Source organism: Chenopodium album, chromosome 14 (genome assembly GCF_948465745.1).
Source record: "Chenopodium album chromosome 14, dcCheAlbu1.1, whole genome shotgun sequence".
Taxonomy (NCBI): domain Eukaryota; kingdom Viridiplantae; phylum Streptophyta; class Magnoliopsida; order Caryophyllales; family Amaranthaceae; genus Chenopodium; species Chenopodium album.
This window is the reverse complement of record NC_137847.1, coordinates 27,474,113-27,485,794: the sequence shown is the minus strand read 5'-3', so window position 1 is coordinate 27,485,794 and position 11,682 is coordinate 27,474,113. Positions and strand designations below refer to the sequence as shown.

Here is an 11,682-nt window from a genome sequence, read left to right as displayed (position 1 = left end):
AACTTTGTGATGGTCACGCTTGGCTCAAGCAAACATCACTCGATCTAATCTAGACGTTTGATATCTTGCCAAGTCGATTCTGTACTTCATTGAACTCTTGAACTATTCAAGGTCAAGTTTGTTCACATTTGATGAATATAGCCATATTCTTTCAAATTCTTCCCGAGACGTTGAAGTAATTGAATCCTCTTTAGCTTTCGGAGTCAATTGTCTATACCAAGAACAATAGCTCTTTACTTTGTCGGTTTTTAACAAGTAAGACTTGCTTGTCTTAGAACGATTCCAAATCGATCAACTCTCAAGAGCCTGTATAGCCTTGAGTACGTTCTTGTTAATGGATTGCTAAAGATGTCCAGAACACAAATCATGCTTATGATTTGAACTTTTGTGAGTTTTCATGTTAGGGAAATGTTTGTTTATAATCAAGCATTCTTGACTCATGGTTAGACAACCATGCCATTCAAATAAATTCGCAATTGTTGCTCTTTACTCTGAATGTGAGTTTTTCCATGTGTTAACGGATTATTTGCTTATTATAGAACTCAATAATCATTTATTTGTTTCAGCCTTAGCTTAAAAGGTCTTTAAACGAAGCATACTACCTTACAACTGATGTAGCACCACTTGCTTCATTCTAAGCTTGTAAGTCAATAACTTAGCTTATCTTCAATAGTTTGAGGTCACTTTCAAAGTGGAACACTCAAGCAGTATCTGATACTTGTGAAGATAATAACTTGCTAAGTTAATTGGAATAACATAAACTCTTTAGCAGAAATGGAATCTTATTCCTTTTCTTTGTTCCTCGTTTCCTATAATTCTTATCATACTTTATCTCATAATCTTCCAGAATCATTTCTTTAAGAGTCTTTGACTTTTATACTTTGTTAGGCATAATTAAGCCTCGAATGCGCCGTATAACAAAGTTCCATCTTTTCCTTTAATTCGTACTTGAATTAATACATCAATGACTTGTACTCACCAGTGAATAAAGCGAAAAGATATGTTGGTGGTCAAGCATTGACAATTTTGAGTTTCCAACTCAATACTTCATGATTATCAAAACTACCTAGTATTTTGAATACATGATGTCCAACCGTCCTTTCGGACTTATAAAAGTCATTTATGAGAATTGTATGTTTTAGAATTGCGTTTCCTTTCTTTGAGAACCATTCTTAAACATTTCCTTTACCAATCATGGAAAACAATATAGTTTGATTTAGAATTATACAAATATAAGTGCAAAGTATAACCATTTATCAAGTAAATAACATAATAATTTGAAATTTAAAAGCATTCATGCAAATTTCAATCTTATTAAGCGTCTTATTCACGCATTAAATTTGTCCCCATTTGGCGAGAATAAGGCGATTTCAAGATCCAAAGAAACAAAGAGTAGTTAAGCATGCTTTGGCTTGTCTTAACACTCAATCTCCTAAGGTAAGCCACTCTTTGCTAATGGCTCCAAGCCACTCTTGGTTGGATAAATCGTCATATCTAATGCTCTCTCAACAACTTATCCACTTTGCCACGACATGTTAGGACTCCATCACTCATATCGTTGAGTATAACCAAAACCAACTTGTATGCAATGTCTTGCTTTGGCAAACCCATCAACAAACCTTACGTGTTCTAGGGATAAATAGTGATGCCTCGCTTTGGCGTAGCCCTTCACTACTCTCAATAGGTCGATAAGTGTTGTTTTGGAATGTCAAGTTTTACTCAATATTTTAGGGACCTAGGGTTTTTATGTTGGTTGATTTAAGTGAACTTAATTAATCATCCCAACATTCGAAATCCTAAACATGCATCTAACATATAATTCATATATATAAATAATCATAAATATATCTTGAAAACATAAATAAAGATTCATTTGGCAACTAGCATGACCCCTTGAGTCTTCAAGTCTTTAAGGGACGACTTTTGCAACTTCATGGGTTTGTCTTACAAGAACCTCCGTCTTCAAGACATGACCATAATTATGCAAATACTAGTATCTACGATTAGGACTAATCTAAATATTAAGGTACAAAAATACTCAACGGTTCGCAGACCGTATTTAGATTTACAAAAATAAATCACGGATCGCAGTCCATATTTTCTATCCTAATCGGGCCCCACTAGTTGCCATTTTATAAAACCTGTGAGAGAATGTACATTCCATTCATCCATTCACTATTTGTGAATGACCCATGCATTTTACAACAAAAAGACAAGTAACAATGCATAAAAAGCGCGTAAGTTAGTAACTAATTTAGGTAGTTAATCCAATTAACATGACTAATTAAAACTAGTCAAAATTGTTTAATTGATTATGTAATTTAACGTAATTAATTATTGAAGCTCCCACTAAATTCCGCATCCATCTTAATTAATCCAATTAATTAAGCCGGTAAACCCAATTATTTGCCAAAATTAAATTTTGCAAATGCCGCTTAAAAATCGAGGCCTAGCCTCCAAAATTTATTAAAATAATTATAACCAAATTAAATTAATAAAATATTAAAATGGCAAAATTAAGCAAAAAGTACGTAGTCCAAAATGTCCAATTGCCTAGCACCAAGACTTGGAGTGCTCACTACTCGCACAACCGATTGATGCTTAATGAACGTAGGAGTGGTCCGATGTCGCAAAGCGTAACACCGTCCACATCAGCGAACTTTCACGCACCAAGTCGTGGCCCTTGATGGCCATGTTGTACGAAATCATTGCACCGCATTACTTTGCAAGCAATGCCTACACATACTAACCCCTATTAAGCACAAAAGTACATACACATACGTAGTACGCCTCGCACCACAAGGCTCGACCACACGTAAGCAACCACGGTTAGCCAAGCTAAAGCACAACAGCCCCACATGGCCGGCTTGCTACCGCACCATGGTGGTGCTGCTGCTGCCATGGATGGCAGCCGTGCTTGCTGGTTGTGGCATAAGCCACGCATGGCTGCACCAATGCCGAGGGCTGCCCTTGGCAGCCACATGCGCCAAGGGGCATTTCGCCCTCGATTTGCGTGCAATACCACGAGTTTTTAACCCCATTTTTCCGTGACTTATTAATTAGTTCCAAATTAAATTTGGAATTAATAAAATTAAGCCAAAAATTAAAAAGTTAAACAAGTCCAACTTTAATTAAAAATTCATAAAAGTGCATACAACCAAAATTATTTCCAAGAACCATTCTTTTAAAAAAATTCGTTTAACTTGGTACAATAAAATAATAAGGGCAATAACTCACTATTAATTTAATTAATTCAAATTAATCATGAGATTTTGACAAAATAAAAGGGAGTTGGAAATATAAACACAAGTTCAATAAAAATTCCAACTTTAACACTTGTGAATCCCTGAAAAATTATATCTTCCAATATGAAGATAAATGAAATTTCTTCACAAGATTCAAACTTTATGATTCCAATCAACTTAATACATGATTAAATCAAAAGTTCAACCAAAAATTCATGGAATTTAATAACTCAAAGTTTCAATCAATAAAAACAATTAAAGATTGAATCTTTAGTACTTGGAAGCAACAAAGAACAAACTTTTAACACTTAATGCAATTAATTTGCAATTATGTGAAAAATAAAACCAAACTTTCAAGCACCAATTACTACCAAGTAACCATGCTTACAAAGGTTTAAAATTGCATATAAATTAAGGAATGAACCAAATACATAACCACCATAAATATGTAACGAATTTTCAAGGTTAGAAAGACTTAAAATTTTTCGTTAAAACGAAAAATCCCTCGAAAAGTGCGTTTCTGGTCGTTTTTTTGGCTAAAAACACATCCCTGAAAGAATAAACCATTTCCAGAACGCCTTTTCCACCCAAAATTCACAATTTTTAGGGGAAAATTTGGGTTCGGGGCTGAAATCAACTCTAATACGAGTTTAAAAATAATAAAACCGAGCTACTAATCTAATTAGCAACTTAAAACAAGAAAAATTAAGCCATAACAACACCTTGAAATGATTATAAAAACAAATGAGCAAGGCTCCGATACCGCTGTTGGGTTTCGGTGAGTCCGACCCACCGCTGAAAGAAACTCGACCCAAAACCAAACTCATAATAACTATAACCATAAAGCATAATTAACATAAACACAAGACTAAGTAAGATATTATTACCTTTGTAGTGTGTTTCGCTCACTTAATTGAGCTCTTACTTCGAAAGCCCCTTAGCTCCGCTCACACGGAGACCTCCTTCGAAGTCCACCCGCAACGCAAGCACCAAACTCGGTCTATTGCCTTGGAGTTAGCAAGGCCCGACCTAAACCCAAGTAATTTGTGTTCAAAGGTTTTCACATTGTGATGCCTTTTTCAACACTTACTCAAGTGAAGAATCCCAACTCCCAAGGTTGGTATTTATAGGCAAAGGCTCACAAATTTCCCATCATCTTTCCATGTGGGAGATTTTGATTTTTCCATTTTATTTTAAATCTAAAATAAAATAAATTCCTTGGGTTTATTTTTCCATCATCGTCTAAATATTAATTACTCGGGCGACTCATTAGTTCCTTCCGAATTAATTCGTCGCTTCGGTTCGTTAGTTGCTTGGGAGTGACCCGAAGGGTTCAGTCAAGATTAAGCTGTAATATTAATTATACATTAATAATACTGATCAGAAGCGGCCTCTACCCAGGCATTCCGATCACTTGACCTCACTGAATAATTAGCTTTCTAATAATTCCGAACCCTCTATTGGAGTAATACAATTTTTCGAAGGACACCATTCCTTTCACTCTCGACCATAAAATGGAACTTCTCCCAATTCAACACAAGGTTAGCCCTTTCACATCTTTCCAAGCAACGAGATAAATTCGATAAATAATCTTCATAGGTGGCTCCTTCAACAAAGAAATCGTTTATGAAGACTTCTATCTCATCCTCAATCATATCACTAAAGATTGACATCATACAACGTTGGAATGTTGCGAGGGCATTACAAAGCCCGAAAGGCATCCTACGATACGCATAAGTACCGTAGGGACATGTGAAAGTCGTCTTCTCTTGATCCTTGGGGTCAATCGGGATTTGGAAGAATCTTGAGTAACCGTCAAGGAAACAATAGAAAGAGTGCTTTGTAAGCCTTTCCAACATTTGGTCAATGAACGTCAATTGAAAATGATCTATGCATGTACTTGTGTTGAGTTGGCGAAAGTCAATACACATACGCCAACCAGTAACAAGCCTAGTAGGAACTAGTGTATCATGATCATTTTTCACCACCGTCATACCACCTTTTTTAGGCACAACTTGTACGGGAGATACCCAATCACTATGAGAAATTGGGTAATAATTCCCGCATCTAAAAGCTTAGCAACTTCCTTCCGCACAACCTCTTGCATGGAAAGATTAAGCTTCCTTTGCCTTTGCCTAACGGGTTTAGCATCTCCCTCTAGATCAATTTTGTGCATGCATAAGGATGGACTTATACCCTTGATTTCATCAATGGTATAACCCAAGGCCTTCTTGTGTTTTCTCAAAACATTGATCAAGAGGGAGGTTTGATCCTCCGTTAGATTTGAATTGATTATTACGGGAAAAGATTCATCGGAATCAAGATATGCATACCTCAAGCCCAAAGGTAGAGGTTTCTAGTCTACCTTTGGTGCTCCCTTACCATTGAAGCTCTCTTCTCTTTCTTCAACTTGAAAGAGGTCATGAGTGAAAGGAGCCTCTTCCTCCATGATTTCATCCTTGCACTCTTTTTTTCTTTCCTCAAGCAAATCCTCATAGCACTATATGTCATCCTTGTGAACACCTATCTTAGAATCATTCAATGACACACTTTTAAGAGGATCATTAGTAGCATGCAATTGGGAGTGAGAAAATTCATTAAGCACAGTATCAAGAACATCAACTCTAAAACATTCACCACTTGGAAAAGGTTGTTGCATGACACTATTCAAGTCAAATTCAATTGAGTCTTTATCAATTTTTAGGGTCATCTTACCCTCCTTCACATTGATGATTGCTTTAGAAGTGGCTAGAAAAGGTCTACCCAAAATTATAGGAATCCTCTCATCCTCATCCATCTCTAGCACATAAAAGTCGACGGGAAATGTGAACTTTCCAACCCTAAGGGGGATGTCCTAACTTTACCCATGGGGAACTTAGTAGAATGGTCCGCTAGTTGGAGAGTAATGTTTGTAGGGGAGAGGGTTCCTACACTAAGCTTTTGGTAGACGAAATAAGGCATAAGACTCACACTTGCTCCTAAATCACACAATGCTTTGTCAAACTCGACACCATTAATGGAACAAGGAATGGAGAAACTACCTGGATCTTTCAACTTGGTAGGAAGCTTGTTGGAAAGGATGGCATTACAATTGGCGGTTAAGTTCACTGTTTCACACTCCCTTCTCCCACTCAAAAGGTCTTTAAAAAACTTAGAATAGTGGGGCATTTGTTTCATAGCATCAACAAAAGGAAGATAAACATGCAAATTCTTTATCACATCCAAAAACTTCCCAAATTGGGCATCAAGCTTAGCTCTCACAAATCATTGTGGATAGGGTAGTTTTTCCTCTCTAGGTTGGCGATTTAGGGGCATGGGGGTAGCTTCTTTCCTCTTTGGTACCTCAACATCCCTTTCTTTCTCACCACCCAATGACTCATTGACTTTCTCACCCTCATCCTCTAGCTCCACTTCTTCTTGAGGCTTTTCCTCAACCAAAGGGTCACTCTCCACTACCTCTCCATTCCTAGTTGTCACGGCATACAAAGGTTTTGGGTTGACTCCTTGACTCGGAATGGTGGAAGAAGAGGTAGGGGATGAATTATATGCAAGTTGAGTAATTTGAGTTTCAAGCATTTTCATATGAGCATTGGTTCGTTTTTTATCCTCCTCATATCTCTTTTGTTCCTATTCATGTCTTTTTTGATCATCTTCACGCAATTTCAATAAGGCATCTAGTTTAGCCATTACGGGATCATTTGGAGAAGCCATAAGTTGAAGAGGTTGTTGAGATGGGGGAAGTTGGGGTTGATGGAAACCCGGAGGCCTACTAGTTTTGGCATAACTAGGGACATATTGACCCCTTTGCCTCTGGTGCCTTGGTTAGGAACATTTCTTTGTTGATTGTTTCCCATGTTACCTTGATCACCAAAATTTTGATTTTAATGGTCATAGTATCAGAAGTTGGGTTGTTGGTTTTAATTACCATACCCTCTTTGGTAGAGTAGCCTCTTCCATTGAAATTGGAAGGGCCTCCCCCACCATGGTATTGATTATCATAAACACCACCACCTTGGTTCCAACCATAGTTTCCACTTTGATTCCAATTCCCAATTTGATAGGAGTTTGGCCTCATGTTTCCCATATTTCCCATTCGAGGAGCAAAATTCATAGCGTTAACATCTTCCATATTTTCATCATGTTCCTGGGAAGGGGGTTGAATTTCACAAAAATACACACATTGAGAAGTATCATGATCATAGGTACCACAATTAGCACAAAACATTCATCCATGAGGCATTAAATTGTAAGAGGAGAGTGAAGAAGTGTTCATACCATTGCCTCCCTTAGTTGAATGGGAGGTATTACCTTGAAGATTGGATTTTTCTTTCATAAATTCATCCATTTACTTGGTCATCTTGGAGACTTGAGTAGAGAGGTTGTTGATTGCGTTGGCTTGTTCTAATGCATAAACACCTTTGCTAGATGTAGCATCTATATCTCCCTCATACCAATATTCATAGTGTTTTGCGGCCTCCTCTATAATGTGTTCTACTTCATCTTCTCCTTTGTTCATGATTGGACCACCAGCTCCGGCATCTAAGTTTGTTCTTCCTTGAGGTGTGGGACCACTATAAAAAGTGTGAATGAGTTGATACTTGGGTATTCCATGATGTGGACATTGGCGTTGGAGTTCTTTGTATCGTTCCCAAGCAGCACTTAGGGACTCACCACTCTTTTGGCGAAAGCTTTGAATCAAAGACCGAGCTTTGGCCGTTTTTCCAATGATTGTAGAACCTCGTCAAGAATGCTGTAGTAACTTGGTCCCAAGTTGTGAGAGAGTTAGGGGGCACTTCTTTCTCTAGCCATTTTAAACCTCTCCCAATTAAAGAGAATACGAACATCTTGAGTCGAATATATTCTTGAGTCACTCCGTTCACCTTTACTTTATCACAATATTTCTCAAATTCTTTTAGGTGTTCACGAGGACTCTCAAACTTTCTACCCGAGAATTATTTCCGTTCTATCAAGGCAATCAAGTTGGGCTTGATTCGAAATTGTTGCTTGAGTAGTAGGGTTTAGAATCCCACTTTGTGCTCTAAAGGCGTTGAGGGCCCCAAGATGACTCAAAGGCTTATTCTCTCCCATTTTTGGGGGTTGCACACTCTCAAAGTCAAATATTGAAAAAAGGATTGATTTCCGAACTTGATGAAGAATTAGGACTACCTACGTCTTCAATTGAGGGTGAGGAAGGTGGAGTATCTTCTTTTTCCTCTCACTCCTTCTCTTATAGGAGTATGAGAATTTCTACTCCTTGCTCTCGCTTCTCTTCTTAGCAAGGACAAAAACCTCTCAAGCTCAGGATCGATAGGGACCAAAGACCTTAAGCGAGTTCGACCTCCGATCATACAACAAAACTAAGAAGAAAGTGAGCACTGACAAGCAACAAAAGTAACCAAAACTAGCAAATAAAAGGTGAGATAATCTCAATAAAGAAATGAAATAGCAATGGAAGTCGTCTCCTCGGCAACGACGCCAATTTGACAAGGGATAAAAACACGCCGTTAAGTGCCTAACCCTAAATCAAATAAGATTTATATAACCTAAACAAACTAAGTACAAGTATAAGGTAAGCAAAGGGTCGAACCGCAGGGAGAAGCTAAATACTGTGATCACTACTAATTAATTAAGCTATCTCGAGACAAAGAATGGAATTATTTAAGAGATTAAACTAAGAGTGAAGTGAATTAAAGACAATATAAAGAAAACACCAAGGGAAATGGGTAGATGTAGGTTTCACTTGAACATGCAATAACATAGGAACAAATCGATAATGAACTAAACATGCATGAATATTGATATAAAGGGTCCAATCTAGCCACCTTTTAGGGTCAATTGGCTTCTCCTAACATAGCCTCTATGCTTCCACATTAGAACCATATATTGGGAGGTGCAATTAAGGAACAATCGACACAAATGAACTTGGCTAAGTTAACTATAGTTTCATTTAGCAAAGATTCACCTTCAATCAACTAACAACGTGCACTTTGCAAGAATATCAATGAAAAATCAAGCATGTAAAGACTTTAATCACAATCAACTTGAATCCCAACACTATAAACATGAACAAATTCCAACTACATCATCCCCACACCCTTGTCTAGATAACTACTCACCATCCTTGGCAATCATCAAGTCAATCATGATATTAACAAGCAAAAGCATGATTAATGAATAATCAACAAAGAAAAAGCAATCTAAAACAAAATCAAATAGCAAAGTAAAGAGAAAAGAGTAAGGAAATGCTCATTCATTGAAGTTGAAGTTCTACAAAGAGGTTGATTAAGCTTCTTCTTCAAAATCTAAGCTTAACAATAGAGTAATCCACACTTTCTCTCTCTAAAATGCCAAAACTAATGGTGTTTCTCTCTCTAGATTAAGCTAAAAATCAGAAAATTAAGCTAAGCTAATCTAATTACATCCAAAGGAGAGTATGGACTATACATATAGGTGCCTAGAAAAAGAAGAAATTGAAGCAACATGGCGAAGTAAAAAGCTGGAACCCAACAATGCGCGCATGCGCACGCAGAATGTGCGCCCTCTCCAATTGCTGTGCGCCCACAACTTCGTGGGTACGGAGAAATGAAGCCTTGAAATAAGCGCCCGCACAAAATTCTACGCGCCTGCACAGGTAGAATGCGCGCCTGCGCCATGGTCGCGCAGCAGGCGCGCAAATCTCTCTTATTTTGTTCTACTTCTTATACTCTTGCTTAGCCCGCGCAATGTTGGTGTGCGCCCTCTCCAGGGTCGCACAGTGGTCGCATAAAACATCCTGCTTAGCCCCCTTAAACTCTCCCTTTTGCGCGCCTTCTCACAAGGCGGCCGCCCGCGCAACGTCCTTGTGCGCTCTCTCGAGTTGGCGCGCAGCGCTCTCTTCTTGGCCCAAGGTCTTCTTCTTTCAACACCACAATTCCTACAAAACACAAACAAGAAAACCAAGGTAGAAAATAGACAAAGGACGTAAAAACTAGGAAAGAAGATGAACAAAAGAAAGGAGAACTAAAGGTAAGAAAAGGATAAAAACAATCTACAAGTACGGGGAAAACCCATTAGAATGAGCCCTTAATCATGACATAAATGCCACTCATCATGTGGGTTACCCAAAAGAAACCAAAGGGTACTACTTCTACCAAAAATCCGAGAATAAAGTATTTGTTGCTCGCGATGGTGTCTTTTTGGAGAAGGAACATCTTTCTAAATCAGATTGACAGTCAAAGTGCTTAAACAGCATCTGTTGACGCTGGTCAAAATGTGCAAAGTCAAACCGACAATGCAAATGCTTAGTTCGTTACCCTACGTAGGTCGTGGAGGCCGAGGTCTCAACTTGATAGGTATCTTGGTGTTTTATTAACCGAGAATCAAGACATCCTGGTAATGGATGGAGACGAACCGACAACCTACAAGCAAGCGATGGCAAGCATGACTCTGCTAAATGGCAAGAGTCCATGAGATCTGAAATGGACTCCATGTTTGAAAATCAAGTTTGGGACTTGGTTAACTTACCCGAGGGTTACACATACACTTATCAGATGGATTTTCAAATTGAAAACCGACAAAGATGGAAATGTATTCATTTACAAAGCTAGACTGGTAGCAAAAGGTTACAGGAAAATTCATGGTATTGATTATGATGAAACCTTTTCTCCGATTTCAATGCTTAAATCCGTTCGCATCCTACTAGCGATTGCTGCATATTACCACTATGAAATATGGCAGATGGACGTCAAAACCGCTTTCCTCAATAGAATTTTCGAAGAAACGTTGTGTATGACATAGCTTGAAGGTTTTGTCAACCACAACAATGCTGGGAAAGTATGTAAGCCCATTTATGGGCTAAAGCAAGCTAGCAGAAGTTGTAATCTGCGATTCGATGAAGCCATCAGTAAGTTTGGTTTTATCAAGAATCCAGATGAATATTGTGTTTACAAGAAGGTCAGTGGGAGTGACATCGCCTTTCTAGTCTTATATGTCGATAACATATAGCTCATTGGAAATAACATTCCGATGTAAGAAGTCTGTAAAGGCATGGGTTGGAAAATGTTTTTCAATGAAAGACTTGGGAGAGGCTCAATACATATTAAGCATCAAGATCTATAGGGATAGATCTAAGAGAATGATTGGATTGAGCCAGAGTACTTATATCGGTAAGGTACTGTCACGATTCAGTATGCCGGAGGCCAAGAGAGGTTGTAACACCCCCAAATCTCCCTCTACGGAAATACTAGTATAATACGTATAATTATACCGTAGAGATAGACTTAGACGTATTACCGCCGCGTGATTACGCAAGGCTACTCAACTTACTAACAAAACCATACTTTGCAGCGGAAACTTCAAAACTCTTCTTTATTAATAATAACTATAGATAGAAACCAATGTTATGAGTACTCAATTTAAATACAAGACCAAAATTCCTAATTTAGTGGAACCAAATCCC

The 11,682-nt window shown here is 38.0% G+C and overlaps 1 non-coding gene across 1 annotated transcript; it reads left to right on the top strand.

The window, feature by feature from the left end:
* The first annotated feature begins 7,849 nt into the window (after positions 1-7,849).
* Positions 7,850-7,955, top strand: LOC145580484 (small nucleolar RNA R71). The gene has a single exon (XR_014099514.1). It is a non-coding gene; the product is annotated as a small nucleolar RNA R71 (small nucleolar RNA).
* The last annotated feature ends 3,727 nt before the right edge of the window (positions 7,956-11,682 follow it).